Here is a 13,296-nt window from a genome sequence, read left to right on the forward strand (position 1 = left end):
TGGTGGTGCATGCTTGGAATCCAAGCATTTGGGAGGCTGAGACAGAGGATTGCAGTTTGAAGCCAGCCTCAGCTCCTACTTAGTGAGGCCCTTTGCAACTCAGTGAAACCCTGTTTCAAATAAAGAATAAAAAATAGGGCTGGAGGTATAGTTCAGAGGTAGAATGCCCCTGGGTTCTATCCCTGGTAGCACTAAATAAATAAATGAAAGTACCAGCAGCACCTGGGTCATAAAGTTACTGTCATGTATCTCACAATAATTTAGGTCAAGGATGCTGAAAACTGTTGGTTACATGGATGACAGGGTGTCAGGAAGGAATCAAGTTACCCCATCTATTATTTATTAAGTGGCGGCTGAAACCTTTGAAATGCTCTTATATATTATTAAGTAGCTAAAATATCTTTCATTATAATTATAACCATTTGAGAGAGACAGGAAGTATTTATAAATTGTTTTGTCCCTCATCAACCTAGTGATATTGTTTCAAAATGGAAAACAAAAGCCAGGTGTGGTGGTGCAGGCTTGTAATCCCAGTACTTGGATAGCTGAGACAGGAGGATCACAGGTTCATAGCCAGCCTCAGCTATTTAGTGAGTCTCTCCACAACTTAGTGAAACTCTGCCCTAAAATAAAGAATAAAAAACGGGTGGGAGTGTAGCTTGGAGGTAGAATGTCCCTGGGTTTAGTCCCCAGTTCTGAAAAACAAAAAAAGAAAAAAAGAAAAAAAGGAGCTGGGTTCAATCCTCAGCATCACAAAAAGAAAAAACTGTCTCTATTAAAATATCAATAATCATAGTTTGTATTGCAAATGGTAACAGGCCATGAATAAATTTTGTGATTATGTTTATAATCAGATACCCAACCCTTTCCTTACAATGTCTTCCCCTTTTTACTTAATATTTCCCATGACTTCTCAGCATGAGCCACACAGTTCATGCAACTGTCTCTCCCCTGACAGCCTATCAGCATGTATGACCAAGAAATTAGTCCTAGTCTGAATACAGAATCAATACTCCAAGCACGCATACACACACACACACACACACACACACACACACACTTACTCACTCACTCATTCACAAACACCTTGTGACCAAATACAATCAGATTTCAGAAAAATAAACAGTAACAACAAAAATAACCATTAGTCTTCAGGGAAACTAATAAAATGTATGCAGGAATTCTAACTTAGACATTTGTAGAGGCAAAATTATGTTCGTCAATTTCCCACAAGAGCAGCAGTAGTGACAAGCCTCTGGGTATTGGAGGATGAATGGTTGCACAGCTTGACTTCTTCCTGGGATCTTAAAAAGCTACCAGGGAAATTCTATCCTGTATCCTCAATATAATCCTAGTATTTTCTTTTCTTTTTCCTTTTTCTTTTCTTTTTTTTTTTTGTGTGTGGTACTGGGGATAGAACCCAGGGGCTTTCTACCTCTGAGCTGCACTCCCAGACCTATTTCATATTTTATTCGGAAACAAGGTCTCACTAAGCTGCTAAGAGCCTAACTAAGTACCTGAGGCTGGCTTCAAACCTCCTTCTCAGCCTCCCAAGTACAAGCCTGTGCCAGCACACCCTGCTTAATCTAGTATTTTTTTTTCTTGGCAGTACTGGGAATGGAACTGAGGGGTATTGCACCTTCAAGCTACACCCCCAATCCTATTTTTAGTCTTTTATTTTTTTGAAACAGGGTCTCATTGAGCTGAGAAGGGCCTCACTAAGTAGCTGAGGCTGTCCGTGAACAGTGATCCTCTAGTCTCAGCCTCCCTAATGCTGGGATTACAAGCGTGTGCGCCACCACGCCCGGCTTAATCTTAGTATTTTAAAAGCATCTGTCAACACTAAGTGACTGGCTTGGGACTTACCAGTCCTTCCCAGGCTACGTGGACACAGTTAATTAGTTCTTGGGTTAGGTTAAGAGACCACTGAGCTCTCCAGTGCTCTCCAGTGATTGTACTCACAGACTAACTGTTCTCAGTGTCCACTCACCTGTCTGTTTCTTCCTTTTAATTCAGAACTACAAAGCTGGGTGCACGCTTGTAATCCCCACGCTTGGGAGGCTGAGACAGGAGGATTGCGCAGGTTGGAAGCCAGCCTCAGCTGGTTTAAGAGACCCTGTTTCCAAATAAAATATAAAAAATAGGTCTGGGAGTGTAGCCTGGAGGTAGAATGCCCCTGGGTTCCACGCCCAGTACCACCAAAAAAAAAAAAAAAAAAAAAAAAAAAAATCAGAACTACAGTATAGAAAACTGACTTTAGGTGGAACCTCTCGATTCTCACCCAGGGGAGCTTTGCACATTTCCAGGATGGCTACTTGACATAGCCAATACTTTTGCCTTCTTCCCTCTTGCCTTGTGGCAATGCACAGATCCAAAAGCAAAGACCAACTCTAGGGTAAAAGAACAGTTTAAACATAGAAACAACGGGGTGTGGTGACCAGGCTTGAAATCTCAGTCCTTGAGAGGCTGAGATAGAAGGCTCTCAGTAACTAGTAAGATCCTTTTTCCAGATAAATAAGTTCAAACCTAGGCGTGGTGGCGCACATTAGTGACGCCCTCTGAAACTCAGTGAGACAGGTTTCAAAATAAGGCTGGGCATGGTGGCACATGCTTGTAATCCCAGCGATTGGGAGGCTGAGACAAGAGGATCGCACAGGTTCAAAGTCAGCCTCAGCTACTTAGTGAGACTCTCAGAAACTTAGTGAGACCCTGTTTCCAAATAAAGTATAAATAGAGCCGGGCGTGGTGGTACATGCTTGTAATCCTAGCATTTGGGAGGCTGAGACCAGAGGATCGACTCAGCTACTTAGGTCCTCTGCAACTCAGTGAGGCTCGGTTTCAAAATAAAGAGTAAAAAATAGGGCAGGTGTGTAGCTCAGAGGTTGAATGGCCCTGAGTTCCATCCCAGGCCCGCAAAATAAATAAATAAATAAATAAATAAATAAATAAATAAATAAATAAATAAATAAAGTATAAATAGGTTTGGGAGTGTAGCCTGGAGCTAGAAACGCCCCTGGGTTCTACCCCTAGTACCACACACAAAAAAATAAAGAAAATTAAAATTGGGTAGACTGGGAGCTATAGATCAGAGGTAGAATACACCTGGGTTCAGTCCCCAGTAATACACACACACACACACACACACACACACACACACACACACACACGAGAGAGAGAGAGAGAGAGAGAGAGAGAGAGAGAGAGAGAATGAACCTATCAGAGTTTTTTAAAATATTTTGCAGTACTAGGGATAACGCTTATGATGGACATACCCCCCAGCCCTATTTTTTATTATTTTGAAACAGGGTCTCATTAAGTTGCAGAGGGCCTCACTAAGCAGCTGAGGCTGGCTACAAACCTGTGATCCTCCTGTCTCAGCCTCCCAAATACTAGGATTACAAGGGCATGCATGCCACCATGGCCAGCTCAGAAAAAATTTAAAGAATCAAAAATTTAAAATATCAGCCGGGCGTGGTGGCGCACGCTTGTAATTCCAGCATTCGGGAGGCTGAGACCGGAGGATCGTGGTTCGCACACAGCCTCAGGTACTTAGTGAGACCTCTGCAACTCAGTGAGACCCGGTTTTAAAACAAAGTATAAAAAATAGGGCAGGAGATGTAGCTTGGAGGTTAAATGCCCCTGGGTTCCATCCCCAGACTCACAAAAAAAAAAAAAATTTAAATATCATTACATGAAACCCAACAAACTGACACGGAAAATATATGATTTATAAAGCCTCCCAAAAAAGACAAAAGAAAAAAAGACATCTGCCCAACCCAGTACAGTAGCCACCAGACTTACACAGTTATAAAACACCTTAATTATGGTTAGTGCTGAGGATCTGAAGTTTAGATATTTACTTTTAGTTATATTTAAACATAGTTTCATTTTATTTTAATTGCATGTGAAGTAAGTTTTATAACCATTAATTACTAGTAGCTACCCTTAGCCCAGATCTAATACAATAGATACAAGACAAAATGGGGAAGGCACTCTAGCAGACAACAGAGAAATGAGAGGGGGAGCAGCTGTTTACACAAAAAATCTAATAATTGAGATGAATATCTAAAGATTGGCAGGACTCACAAAACTGTTAAGGGAAGGAGGCTCACATCTTGTGTCTGGAGAACTCACCAGAAAGTCAATTTGGAGGAGACGGTTAAGCTCACAAGATTCTGAGGGCAGGTTCCACAAGGAAGAATCAAGCTGGTCTTCTAATTTCTGAGCTCTGCAGTTCTTCCTTTTCCCTGGAAATACAAGCCTCTATTTGATTCCTTTTATATGGGAGAAAATCAGCTAACTAACCTAATCTGGGCCACATTCCAGACACACCCTGTGGTGACATTGAACCTAATCTGGGCTTCCTTCAGGGAACACACCCGGCTCACTTGATGGGATTTCCCAGAACATTTGGAAGTTGTAACCTTCATTCAAACTTCCTTTTTTTCTTTGCAGGTCTGAGATGGAACCCAGGGGCATTCACCTCCGAGCTACACCCCCTGCCCTATCTTTTATTCTTTATTTTGAAACTGGGTCTCATTGTGTTGCAGAGGGCCTCACTAAGTAGCTGAAGCTGGCCTCGAACCACGATCTTCAAGTCTCAGCCTCCCAAATGCTGGGATTACAAGCCTGCGGCACCTCCCCATGCTCAGTAAATCCCTTTTTGAAGGGAAATTAGGAACAGTCTTCTGGTTCTTTGTTCATTCAAAAATATACTTCAGTGCATTTCATGAGCTAGGAGGCACTCAAGGTTTGTAAATTCTGACTGAAACCAGAATTCCATGCGCATAAAGCTAAAATTGCCCAGAGAAAACCAAATTTGAAAATAAAATGGAAGCCAGGTGGAGTGGCACAGGCTTGTAATCCCCAAGCTCGCGAGGCTGAGACAGGATTGCACAGGTTCAAAGCCAGCCCCAGCTATTTAGTGAGGCTCTCAGCAACTTAGTGAGATCCTGTTTCCAAATAAAATATAAAATAGGTCAGGGAGTATAGCCTGAAGGTAGAAAGCCCCTGGGGTCTGCCCCCAGTACCACAAGAGAAAGAAAGGAAAGAAAGGAAGGAAGAAAGAAAGAAGTAAAGAAAAAAGGAAAGGAAGAAAGAAAATTAAATGGAGACCTGGGTGTGTGCTGCAGGCTTGCAATCCCAGTACTTGGGAGGCTGAGACAGGAGAATCAGAGGTTTGCATCTAGCCTCAGTTACTTAGTGAGGTCCTCTGCAACTTAGTGAGATCTTGTTTCAAAATAAAGAATAAAAAAGAGCCAGGCATAGTGGCGTACGCTTGTAATTCCAGCGATTGGAAGGCTGAGACAAGGATCCAAGCCAGCCTCAGCTACTGAATGAGGCTCTCAGAAACTATTTCCAAATATAAAATAGGTCTGGGAGTATAGCTGGAGGTAGGAAAGCCCCTAGGTTCCACCCCCAATACCACCAAAAATAAATAAATAAATGAAAATAAAAAATAGGGCTAGGGGTGTAAAATGCCCTTGGTTGGGTTCAATCCCCAGTACCACAAGGAAAAAAATTAAAAATAAATATTAAAGTTTGCGATATAATAATGGCATTACAAAATACATTGTTACCGAAATGGGGAAGGAGAATATTAGCGCATGCCTTATCTAGTAGTTCTGTCAATACAATATTCAGCACTTACTAACAGAGTGCTCTGAAAATGGCAGACCAGAGAAACACACTGTAGCTGCTGTTCTGCGAGACTGAATCAAAAGTACACTTTTAAGGTGGCAGGATGAGCCCGAAAATCAACTCAGGGAGCTCACAGTGAAGAAAAACCAGAAACACAGAGGCTGAAGCCGGGCGTGGTGGCGCACGCTTGACATCCCAGCAGTCGAGAGGCCGACACTGGAAGATCGCGGTTCGCGGACAGCCTCAGCTACTTAGTGAGGCTCTTTGCAACTCAGTGAGACCCGGTTTCAAATTAAAGAATAAAAAATAGGGCAGGGGGTGTAGCTCGGAGGTCGAATGCCCCTGGGTTCCATCCCCAGACCCGCAAAAACAAAAACAAAACAAAAACCAGCTTATCGCAGAAGCGAATAAAAGAAATCGAATGTGGAAGGAGAGGGCGTGGGTGCCTCGGGGGAGGGCGGCTATCCTCCAGCGACCTGCCTCCCGGGGGGTGCCAGGAGGGCAGGCTCAGCCCCGCGGCCCAGCTGAGCAGCGCGGCTCGAGCCGGCCAGCGCCGCTTCCCGCGGCTGGGCGCACCTCGCCGGGCCGGGGCGGGCCCTGGTCCACCCTCCAGGGCAGAGCGACTCGCCCCACGCTCCCGCTTTGTTCCTCCCCTCCCCTCCCTCCGAGGTCCCGGCTTCGCTTCCTCCCTGTGGACCCGTGTCCGGAGCGGATGGAGGCCGCGGGCAGCGCGCCAGCCCGGCCCTGTCACTTCAAGAACATCTGCGCCGTCGCGGCTAGGCGTCCTCATTAACGCTTCATGCAAACTTCACGCAAACTCACGGCATCGCAGGGCGCGGCGAGCGGGCTCCCGGAAGCCGGTCCGCGCCCGGGTTCGTCCCCGCCGAGGTTCCGGGCGCGCGCCGAGGTTCCGGGCGCGGAGGTTCCGGGCGCGGAGGTTCCGCGTCCGACCCGCGCGGCCCGGTGCTCGGCTCGCGGAGGTGCTCATGGGTCTCGATCCCGGGGCCGCGGAGGACTGCGGGGGAGAAGCGCCCCGGGAAGTCCCAGTCCGGGAGAAGTCGAGGGAGAGCCGGGCGGCTCCCGGCGGCGTCGCCATCCGCCAGTCCGCCTTCGGCTTGGGTCGGTGGTGGCGGGGCTCGGCGGTGGACCGGGCTGGGCGGACTGGACGTGCGGATCCCTGAGTGCCGCACACGGGAAGCCGGAGGGAGGAGTGTTGCTAATGATGTCAGGGTTGTGGAGGCAGACGTGGAGGAGACGGGGAGGCAGACCGGGGGTGCAGGCAGGGGAGCTCATTACGTGATGCAGGGGCGGCCGGGAGGGCATCTGAGAGGACTTCAGACCACCTGTTGTCGGGTGAGTGTAACCTTCATAGGAAAGTGCGAACTCGGGGTCAAGTAGAGTTATGCGCGAGGGGCCTGGGTGTGGGGAAGCAGGTATTGTTATGGGAATATTCCAAGGTTAGAGAACAACACATTCTGCAGCGCGTGGTCAGGGTGTTCATCGAAAGTCTGTGGGCTTGCGGCAAGTGGCAGTGTAGAATCTGCAATTCATTTCCAGCCCTGGTGCTGAAAACTTTTGTGTGTGTGTGTGTTTTTTTTTTTTCAGAGACAAAGACAGAGGTTTATTTAGGAAAATGGGGATACACGTTCAAGGGGGAATGTGGCCATGAGGAGGGAACGAGCAGTCTAGTCTTTACACTTAAGAAGCACTGCCTTCATTTGCAAGCACACTGGAGAACTGCGCTCTGGTCCCAGCTTTTGTTTGCCATCCAGAAAACGGAAACTGGGCTGACTTGATGGAGATCTTTAGAAAACAGTGAGTTTGGCAGTATGGCCTGAGGGGACCCTGCGGAAAAACGATCAAAACTACCCCAGTTAGCCAGGCGCCGTGGCGCAGGCTTGTAATCCCAGCATTCCGGAGGCAGAGACCGGAGGTGCGCGGACAGCCTCAGCTACTTAGTGAGGCCCTCTGCAATTCAGTGAGACCCTGTTTCAAAAGTTAAAGAATAAGAGCCGGACATGGTGGCTCACGCTTGTAATCCCAGCATTCGGGAGGCTGAGACCAGAGGATCTTGGTTCCCGGACAGCCTCAGCTACTTAGGCCCTCTGCAACTCAGTGAGACCCGGTTTCAAAATAAAGAATAAAAAATAGGGCAGGGGGTGTAGCTCAGAGGTCAAATGCCCCTGGGTTCCATCCCCAGACTCGAAAAAAAAATTTTTTTAAGAATAAGAAATAGGGCTGGGGGTATAGCTCAGAGGTAGAATGCCCCTGGGTTTCATCTCCAGTATTGCTAAATAAATAAAAATAGGGCTGGGTGTGTAGCTCCGAGGTAGAATGCCTCTGGGTTCAATCCTCAGTACTCCAAAAAAAAAAAAAAAAATAGAGTTCAACTTAAAATATGTCCCTGGAAGCATTTACGGGCATTAGGGGACACAGGATGCTAGTAGCATCCTTGTCGAAGCTGCTGGACCACACAACAAAAGGATAGTTTCCCTGCCTTTGAACAGTAGCTGCCTCTTGTGACTCGGAGGCTGGAAAACCTACTCTAGGGCAGCTCCCTGTGTGTGTTCCTCTCACAGACACTGTATCTACTGGAATAAGAATGGTTACTGGTTGAGGGCTGAGAGGCTGGGGAGACACTGGGCTATTCTACTGGACAACCCGAACGTCAGCTTGGAAACTGCCCACCCTAAACCTAGTGATTCTGTTGCCAGCTTAACACAACATGACTGCCGGGAAAGTTTGAACTCCATTTCCTCTAGCAGGTTGGACTTTACTGATCAGCCTGAAGCAGAGCCAGCCTGAGACTTTTTCACTGATGGGAGCAGCGTCATGGACAAGGACCGGCTGTGAGCTGGGTCCGACATGGTCACCAGACAGCAGGTGCTGGGAGCTGAGGCTTCGCTGCCTGAAACATCGGCCCCAGTGACCAAGCCGGTTGTTGTGCTGAGGGCTCTCACTGTGCAAAGGGAAGGAGGTAAATATTAATATCCACAGTGGTTCGAAATATGTTTTCATGATAGTACATGCACACAGAGCTATTTGGAAAGAGAGAACGTTCATCCCTGCAGAAAACAAGCACATCGCACATGCCCTTGAGATCTGGCTTTGACGCAGGCTGTGACTGAGCCAAAGCAAGTGGCAACAATGCACTCTCCTGGCCACCACTGACACTTCTGTAGCCAGAGGAAATCAGGCCACCAATAAAGCCACTAAAGAAGTGGCAAAGAAAAATAATTCATTGGAGCCCTGATACCTCAGCTTGGATTAGCCTAAGACAAACCTCTTTAGAGTCAGCAAGATGTGAGACCATCCCAAGAGTGGGGCTTGGACACAGGATAGCACCGTCACATGGACACAGAATTCCCATGGACTCACCTCCTGCCTGAAGCCCTCGTGGTTCTTGGCGAAACGCCATTGTGAACGCACTCCCCGTGGGAAGGATGCCCTGGTGATTTTCCTTACGCCCCACCTATATGGGTCACATATCCACCAAATTATCCAACAGGTAACTCAGAATTGCATCCTGTGTGCTCACAGCAAGCCGAAGACTGAAACACAGCCCCTGTGAAGGCCACATAGCCGTCGGATTGATGAGGAAGTGGGTTTTACCCAGATGCCCAGTGCTGCAGGTAACCTCAGATTATTGCTAGATCTGTCCTCAGGGTGGGTTGAGGCTTATCCCACCACCAGAACAGAAAAAGCTTCAGAAACAACTGAAGCTCCTTTGCAAAAGCTGACTCCAGGATGTGCGTTCTCCTCGATTCAGCGTGAGGAATGACAGTCCTTCATGGCAGAAGTAACTCAGCACAGAACTGCCACGTGCAGCCGTGCATCCTGGAAGCCCAAATCCACAGGCAAAGAGAAGTGATGGCTCACCTCCTAAAGACAGCAAGGGCTGGGTCACCTCCAGAAACTCACAGTGGGACAAGTGTAGCCAGTTGTTTTCCCCCTGGAAATGGGTGGACCGTAGAAGTGGGCTTGAGTTAAGTGTCCGTAGATAATGGGAGACTCTCTGGTGCCCTGGGGAAAGGGAGCACGTGATTCTAGCAGAGCGTGTGCAGGTATCAGCTGCTCTGCTTGAGCATGGTTCTCTCAGGCTCCTTCACAAGGTTGGAATCATGTCTGTCCCTTCCTGTCTGAGGACCAGCTCCTGCTCAGGACAGAAAGGACAGGGACCTGAAGAGCAGCAGAATAAAGTGGACAGGAGCCTCTGGGGCACTTCTGAACACTCACACACCCCCGCCACTTGCTGGAGTGGAACCAGGTCCATCACACCAGAATAAAGTGCCCTGAAGCCTTAGCAAACACTGTCCCTCTTGTGTGCACAGCACACCCAGAAGGGGACCTAATTTACTTGTTTTCAAAAGAAGATGAGAAATGTTAAGTGTTTACTAACTCTCTTTCTTATTCACTCTCCAGGCTAAAGAGACAGTAGTCTGGTTAGAATAGCGCAGACCTCGGCCTCCTCAACCCGTAGAGTTTATCGCTGCACAGTCCACCATGGACCGCTGTGAGTCCTTTGCATACTTGATCGTAATCTTCACTCAAATCATGGATGGAGTCTGGAGGCAACTCAGGACCGCAAAACCTGTGCTTATGTATTAAGTTCACATAGCATGCTATCCTGCCGACAAGGCTCTTAATGTTCCCTGTCTTACTTTTTCTCTGATTGCAGCTAGTAACACCTCCATGATCCACAAAGAAATATAAATTCCAGAGCATTTAGAAATTGTATCTCCTCCCGGACCAAGCTATTTATATATAAAAAGCTACTCAGTTCCCTGCAGAAAAAAAAGCAGGGATTATTTCTCCCAAAATCATCTGTAGATGGAATGCACAGTTCTCTTTCAAACTGTTGTAAACATCCTAGTTAGTATTGCCCTTGGATATGTCTTTCTTTCTTTTTTCTCTGTCTCTCTTTCTTTCCTTCCTTTCTCATTTCCTTCTTTTGTGGTATTGGGGATGGAACCCATGGGCATTCTACTTTCAAGCGACACCCCCAGCCCTGTGTTTTATTCTTTATTTTGAAACAGGGTCTCACTGAGTTGCAAAGGGCCTCACTAAGTAGCTGAGGGCATCCTCGAACCTCGATCCTCCTGTCTCAGCCTCCCAAATTCTGGGAGTACAAGTGCACGCCACCACCCTGGCTCTGAGATCCTGTTTTATTTATTTATTTATTTAGTTAGTTTGTTAGTTAGTTAGTTACGGGTCTGGGGATGGAACCCAGGGGCATTCAACCTCCGAGCTACACCCCGGCCCTATTTTTTATTCTTTATTTTGAAACAGGGTCTCACTGAGTTGCTAAGGGCCTCACTAAGTAGCTGAGGCTGTCCTCAAACCGCGATCCTCCAGGTCTCAGCCTCCGCAATGCTGGGATTACAGGCATGCGCTACCACGCCCGGCTTGAGAACCTGTTTTAAAATAAAACCCTTATCAATGTCAATCACCAAGTCAAACATAAGAAGGAAGGAGGGGGAGGGAATGGGATGGGGAAGGGCTAATTGAGTGATGTGTGCATGTATGTCTACCATCTTGTATCCTATTAAGCTGTATGACTACAATGCAGCAATAAAACAAAATAAAGCACAGCACTCGCTCTCTGGAGACAGGTCTATTTTGTTACGATGGTGGCAGGATTTACAGGTGAAATTAACACTGTCAGTCAGTCAACAAGAAGGATCTTGAGCACCTAACCTGAACAGGTGAGTCCTTCGATGCAATTATACTAATTATGAAGAGCGTCCAAGGCACAGTTTTGAACCTCAGAAGGTCACTTGCAGGAAATCAAGGAAGCTGGGTTTGGGGTAGGGGCAGAGTAGGTCAGTGGTAGAGCACTGCATAGAAAGTGCAGGTCCCTGAGCTCCAGGACCATGCGGCACACATACACACAAAAAGGGCTGGGGGCTGCCGGGTGTGGGGGCGCACGCTTCTCATCCCAGCGCTTGGGAGGCTGAGGATCACACAGGTTCGAAACCAGCCTCAGCTACTTAGTGAGACCCTGTTTCCAAATCAAGTATAAAATAGATCTGGAGTGTAGTCCAGAGGTAGAAAAGCCCGTGGGTTCCACCCCCAGTACCACACACACACACAGGGCAGGGGGTTAAAGCAGGGAAGGAAGGAAGGGAGGGGAGAAAGAAAAAAACCCAGGGAAAAAAATCAGCAAGAAATGATAAATCTTTTTCTTTTCATTTATTGTCTTTCAAAGTCTACTGATATTTTTCTTTTTGCAATTAATAGAAAATAAAGGGGCATACAGGAGGGAAGACAGGGCAGCCGGGGTGTAGGGACAGGACAACAGGCTCACAGTCCTGAGCAACTAAACCCTCCCGTAGCCTGGGAGCCCTGCAGCTGGGCAGCAGTCTGCGAGATCACAGCCACTGCCCACCTGTGTGAGTGATTTCAGACCCAGCCTGCCCAGCCCGGATGGCTTAATTGTGAATACTGTGCCTTAATGATTTGTGTTGTTATACTCAATAACTTTTATGACAATGTATTATACAGAACGAAAAGAAAATAAAGGTACTTCCTTTTTTCCCCACCAACCCTACATAACTGCATCTAAACAACAGCTGAATTAATTTATATGTTACAGAATTGCCTGGAAAAAAATACTCTCATGAAATAAGTATCATTCATATTATCAACTACATGTGAAATTGTTGAAATGCAGACTAAAATGGAAAGAAAAAAAACTCAGGTTTCTACTTACAGTGGTACCATCAAGACCTGATACATGTTTGGCAGATCCCAGTACCCAGTACCCACTTCAAAGATTGAGATTTTTGCCAGGTGTGGTGGCGCACGCTTTTAATCCCAGTGCTTGGGAGTCTGAGACACGAGGATTGCACAGGTCCAAAGCCAGCCTCGACTACTTAGTGAGGCTCTCAGAAACTTAGTGAGAACCTGTTTCCAAGTAAAGTATAAAATAAGTCTGGGAGTATAGCCTGGAGGTAGAAAGCCCCTGGGTTCCAACCCCAGTACCACACACACACAAAATAGAGACATTTGTTCAAATAGGACAGAATAAAAAGTCATTAAAAATGAGAAATTAGAAGTCTTTAATGGTATTTTTATTTGTAATTAATGCTGATATGAATTAAACACAACTTTATCTTAACAGTATGTTTCATCAATTATCTTTACAGCACAACAACATATTAAATGCAGAACTGAGTATATTTAACACGTAAGCGAAAACTCTGGAATAACATATCGTTGATGGCTCTTTCTGACTGGGCCCTTCTGGTTGTGCAAAGAAGGGAAATTAGAATAAGTCTCAGGAAGTGAGGGAATAGGAAAACAGGGATACAGAGGGGACGATGGGACTACTGCTGGAACCTGGTACACCCAATAGTTATTTCCTGTCAAGTCCTCTAGTGTGTTCAACGCTGAGAGCTCTGAAGACTTCCACAATCATTCTAACATAGTTTGAATTATGCTATGCGATCTGTGAAAAAAACCACTGATGGAGGAATTTCCACTACGGGCTCACACACAGCTTCTCACCCATGAGTGTGCGTGGCACCTGAGGTATGAGTTTGACTTGGGTTGACACTCGGATTCGAGAGGGCACACTCATTACACTCATTCTCTCAAATAAATGGCTCCTCAGGCTTGAATACTGAAATGGTAGAAGACTCAACATTCATTATA

Source organism: Muscardinus avellanarius (assembly GCF_963383645.1).
Source record: "Muscardinus avellanarius genome assembly, chromosome: 14".
Taxonomy (NCBI): Eukaryota; Metazoa; Chordata; class Mammalia; order Rodentia; family Gliridae; genus Muscardinus; species Muscardinus avellanarius.